We start from the raw sequence: 6,136 nt of genomic DNA, 5'->3' as shown, positions 1-6,136 counted from the left end.
AAGGTCAGTCGTGTAGCAGAGACACATTTGTTTTCACGAAATGTAATGAGATGATGGAGGAGACAATGCTCTACAATATCAATACAATGAAAACAGTACACATTGAAAGTTAACAGCTTAGGCAGTCCCGTAATGTACCCCCATCCCCACGGTCCCACACAAAACATGCGTTAACCGAAGTGATTACAGTTGACCTAAATTTACATGCCTTGAAACGCCAGTCTGGCTGTCTAACAAATATTTTTATTTTTTTGCAACTGATTGACAAATTGCCCTACATCGACGTAATTTAACACTGAATTGATCAGTGTTTTAGTAGTAGCCATGATAAAAAATCATGGACGTACATACTCGAGCAGGATTCAAACCTACGACCTCCTGATCACCGGACAGGCGTCATCTCCACTAGACCACCGAGCTTTCGCCCGACAGCAAGTGTTGGTTCTAATCCTTATAGCATGCAGAGGGTACTGCTTTGTTATTCAAATTCATGAAATTCTTCGGTCGAGATGTTTTCCTTGCAACTGATTGACAAATTGCCCTACATCGACGTAATTTAACACTGAATTGATCAGTGTTTTAGTAGTAGCCATGATAAAAAATCATGGACGTACATACTCGAGCAGGATTCGAACCTACGACCTCCTGATCACCGGACAGGCGTCATCTCCACTAGACCACCGAGCTTTCGCCCGACAGCAAGTGTTGGTTCTAATCTTTATAGCATGCAGCGGGTACTGCTTTGTTATTCAAATTCATGAAATTCTTCCGTCGAGATGTTTTCCTTGCAACTGATTGACAAATTGCCCTACATCGACGTAATTTAACACTGAATTGATCAGTGTTTTAGTAGTAGCCATGATAAAAAATCATGGACGTACATACTCGAGCAGGATTCGAACCGAACCTGCAAGGAAAACATCTCGACGGAAGAATTTCATGAATTTGAATAACAAAGCAGTACCCGCTGCATGCTATAAGGATTAGAACCAACACTTGCTGTCGGGCGAAAGCTCGGTGGTCTGTGGAGATGACGCCTGTCCGGTGATCAGGAGGTCGTAGGTTCGAATCCTGCTCGAGTATGTACGTCCATGATTTTTTATCATTGCTACTACTAAAACACTGATCAATTCAGTGTTAAATTACGTCGATGTAGGGCAATTTGTCAATCAGTTGCAAGGAAAACATCTCGACGGAAGAATTTCATGAATTTGAATAACAAAGCAGTACCCGCTGTATGCTATAAGGATTAGAACCAACACTTGCTGTCGGGCGAAAGCTCGGTGGTCTAGTGGAGATGGCGCCTGTCCGGTGATCAGGAGGTCGTAGGTTCGAATCCTGCTCGAGTATGTACGTCCATGATTTTTTATCATGGTTACTACTAAAACACTGATTAATTCAGTGTTAAATTATGTCGATGTAGGGCAATTTGTCAATCAGTTGCAAGGAAAACATCTCGACGGAAGAATTTCATGAATTTGAATAACAAAGCAGTACCCGCTGCATGCTATAAGGATTAGAACCAACACTTGCTGTCGGGCGAAAGCTCGGTGGTCTAGTGGAGATGACGCCTGTCCGGTGATCAGGAGGTCGTAGGTTCGAATCCTGCTCGAGTATGTACGTCCATGATTTGTTATCATGGCTACTACTAAAACACTGATCAATTCAGTGTTAAATTACGTCGATGTAGGGCAATTTGTCAATCAGTTGCAAGGAAAACATCTCGACGGAAGAATTTCATGAATTTGAATAACAAAGCAGTACCCTCTGCATGCTATAAGGATTAGAACCAACACTTGCTGTCGGGCGAAAGCTCGGTGGTCTAGTGGAGATGACGCCTGTCCGGTGATCAGGAGGTCGTAGGTTCGAATCCTGCTCGAGTATGTACGTCCATGATTTTTTATCATGGCTACTACTAAAACACTGATCAATTCAGTGTTAAATTACGTCGATGTAGGGCAATTTGTCAATCAGTTGCAAGGAAAACATCTCGACGGAAGAATTTCATGAATTTGAATAACAAAGCAGTACCCTCTGCATGCTATAAGGATTAGAACCAACACTTGCTGTCGGGCGAAAGCTCGGTGGTCTAGTGGAGATGACGCCTGTCCGGTGATCAGGAGGTCGTAGGTTCGAATCCTGCTCGAGTATGTACGTCCATGATTTTTTATCATGGCTACTACTAAAACACTGATCAATTCAGTGTTAAATTACGTTGATGTAGGGCAATTTGTCAATCAGTTGCAAGGAAAACATCTCGACCGAAGAATTTCATGAATTTGAATAACAAAGCAGTACCCGCTGCATGCTATAAGGATTAGAACCAACACTTGCTGTCGGGCGAAAGCTCGGTGGTCTAGTGGAGATGACGCCTGTCCGGTGATCAGGAGGTCGTAGGTTCGAATCCTGCTCGAGTATGTACGTCCATGATTTTTTATCATGGCTACTGCTAAAACACTGATCAATTCAGTGTTAAATTACGTCGATGTAGGGCAATTTGTCAATCAGTTGCAAGGAAAACATTTCGACGGAAGAATTTCATGAATTTGGAAAATATTTTTATTTTCACAAAATATAATGATAGTTCTATCAAAAACATTGTTCTGTAATATAAAGATAATTATTAAAAAACCGGTGCGCATTCAAAGGTAATTCAACTATTGAATGGTGCCAAAAGTTACTCCTACCCTTGCAGTCCGGTATCACAATTTGATTTGATTTGATTTGATTTATTGGTTCCTGCATTATATCATTGCTTATGCAGATACATACACATATATCATATACATTGTTGGTACCATACATATTAATGGATATACATAAACATTAAGTGCTAACAATTTAACATTCATTATCTACGCAAATACAGCTGAGCATGTATAAGCCTTAAAAACTCGTTCCTATCATACTGCAAGACATTTTTATTTCCATAAAATGCCATGGAAACGATAGAAGAAGCATTGCTGTAAAATATGTACATAGCGAAAATGGGGCACATTCAAAGGCAACTCTGTGGAAAGTGCCCATTACTTGCTCCAATTCACATGGCAATAAAGAAAGCACCCAGTATCACCACTGTGAATACGTGTGTTCATGGCTATCACATGGCTTTGAAAAGTTGTTCCAGTCGCGTGACTGTGATAGAATAGCTATGACATTTTTTTTTTCCAAGAAATGTCATGCACTTAATAAAGGTGAAAGCTATCGTTACAGTAGCTATAAAGTGGGAAAAGGTGCACATGTAAAGGCAGCCTCTCGGAAGGTGTCCATAAATTGGCTCTACCCCACGGCTCCTTGTGCAAATCATGCATTATATCAAAGCTAAAAGTTGTTTAAAGCGGTATACCGTATGCACACACACACACACAAAAAAAAAAATACAACGGGACCCTCCGTAATGATAACTTTGAAAATAGTAAATCTATGTAAATACAATTTCAGGGTAAGAAACTATTACTCATTGCCCACATCTTACAGAAAACCCCATTCTATTTGCTTTAGTGGTCAGAGAGAAATGAGGAATTTTGTTGAGCATGTCAGGACTCTCTTCCCTCCAAGTTTTGTCTATTGTGTTTACACATTAGATGTGCAGTTCCAAGAGCATTCAAGTGCTAAACTTGGAAGAATCAGACTCATGACAATCCACATTTCTCTGTAACCGCTCAACAAAATTGAATGACGTTTTCTGCAAAATAGAGCAAAGATGTTATGCTTTCAGACCCTGAAGTAGCATTTGGACAGTTTAATCATATCGGGTGTTATCAATGCGAAAATCCGATTGAATCTTTTTTTTTTTTTTTTTTGGGGGGGGGGGTTGACATACTGTACATGCCTTTAGGTGCTATTGTTCTCAGAGCGTACAGTCCTTTACTGTTCCGGCCGTATGGCAAAAGACACTTTTGTTTACATCAAATGCTATTGAAATAATACAGGGAACATCCCCCTACAATATCTTGATATTCAAAAGGGTGTATATTCAAAGGAACGGATCGTCGTCGCTGGAATGGATGCTGCAGAGAGAATGGTGTGCTATCATTAATCATTGTGAGAATCATTAGAAGAAACGAGTTTTTAAAGAGCTATTCGTATTAATTACGTCTGGATATTTACCAACCAAAATTAATTGAGACTTGCTTGAAATGATTAATTTCTAAACGGCTTCTTGTGCCTCTGATCGACCGCAATAAATGAAAATGTAAAATGCTATATAGCTGACATGCTATCAGAATATATGATGGGGTGTGAAAAGGAACCTGTGAAAAAAATCATTTGTGACCCTGCATCACAAAACGGACAAAATAAAATTTTAGTTAAGAGCATGTTCTAAAAAAACAGAATTTAAGCTTTAAAATGACGTATACCTCAAATCAAATGGACTTTCCTAACCTATCTAAATATTGGAAAGAAAGCACACACTAAGGAAAAGTGTGAACTGAGAAAAAAGGCTCTGAAGTATAGTGACTAATCAAGCGCTTAATCTTTACCAAGCCGTGCTGGCTGTGCGATGAATGGGACAAAAAGACAGGATGTAAACCACTTGAGTAACAACAATGAAGGGATTATCAAATTAAACTGAAATTGAGCATGCCTTATTAACACATACATTCTGTCCATAATTAATTCGAATTTTCAAAGCAGTAGCATTATCCTGTCAAAAGTTATTAGGGTTGAAGATGAAGAGTGTGTACAAGGTTTTTAGGAAATGAAAAGGGGACTCCAAGGACACAGGTCACCTAATCACACTATTATACCAAAATATGTTCGAGATAAACTGCTTAAAAACATACATTCCTGCCCATTTTATGATCCCAAATTTTAGCATAATGTAGAAGAAGACTTGCTCTTTCAGAAAATATGGAAAATTCTAGATCGGCTAGGTTGACCAACTTCACCTATTTTCAGTCCTCACACAAAATCAGTGTGTGCGACTTTTTGTTCGTTTTGTGATGCACGGTCACATCTAGTGCTTCAGAAAGTGAAAATCTAAAATATCACCTCCAAAGACTACTCGGTTAGCTTAACTGGTGATATACCACAATGGCAGATCCAGGGGGAGGGGGGACCTAATAAGCCCGCCTCCAGCTTTTTGGGACCAAAATGATAAAATCGGCAATTTAATGACCCCCTTCTCCCCCACCCCCGCTTTCGGCCGTGGCGGGGAACCTTTTTTGCTTTTGTTTTTGCTTGTCAGCTTCAGCTAGTAGGTGGTTCTGTGAACAGGGGTGGAAGTACACGAAGGGCAATTTTTTTTTTCACCGACATTTTTTTCTTTTTTAACTAGCGCCCCTCCCCCCTCCTTTGCGTTTTTCGGCGCTGGCATGGAAAAATGAAATATTCGGGTATTAAAAAAAGCCCCTTCTTTTGCAAAATCCTGAATCCGCGCCCGTACCATGCAATTCTGCAAATTCATAGATATCTTGATAACTAATCTATAATATTCATTATGGTTGCTTTTCTTTGTAGCTTTCAGCCATCTGAACATAATTATAAAGGTCAGACAGCTCAGATTGAGAATTGTTAAAATTGGTCAGCCACATTGATAAACCGCGTCTGGTTTCTTGCGTCTACTCGGAGACACCGTAATTTCACAATAGACGTCTCAGAGTCGTATTCTAGCGGAGACATCCCTGCAACTAGCAAAATCTACAGAAGCGGGACAGTGATGATGTCCCATTTTACTCCATTATCCACAAAAATTCAAAATGGCGCCTAACATCACAATTTAGGTCACTTTTGCCAAATCTTTTAATGCAAATTATTGGAACTCATATGGCCTACAAAACAGCGTGTTACGTGCATGTCTGCTACGGTTATACAACGAATTCAGAAAGCACTTCAAACTGAATGCAAAAAACTATTCAATTCAAGTTTATTTCCTCAAGTTCAGTTTAAAAAAAACATACAGATAGACAATCAATCAAATCAAACATATTAATTCTTATACAATATATATATATATATATATATATATATATATATATATACATAGACTGCGAGAAGGGGTCTCGACCATTTACAGCACCAGTGTAGCTCCTCCATTATTTATATTCAGTGCGAAAAGAAGAGCAATCGTGGACGTAGCTAGGGTCAACGTGCGTGTTTATTGCCGAGCTTTCGGTCCCGTTAGGACTGCCAG

Source organism: Diadema setosum, chromosome 8 (genome assembly GCF_964275005.1).
Source record: "Diadema setosum chromosome 8, eeDiaSeto1, whole genome shotgun sequence".
NCBI classification, from domain to species: Eukaryota; Metazoa; Echinodermata; class Echinoidea; order Diadematoida; family Diadematidae; genus Diadema; species Diadema setosum.
The sequence above is the reverse complement of the archived record's forward strand: the minus strand, read 5'-3'. Positions refer to the sequence as shown.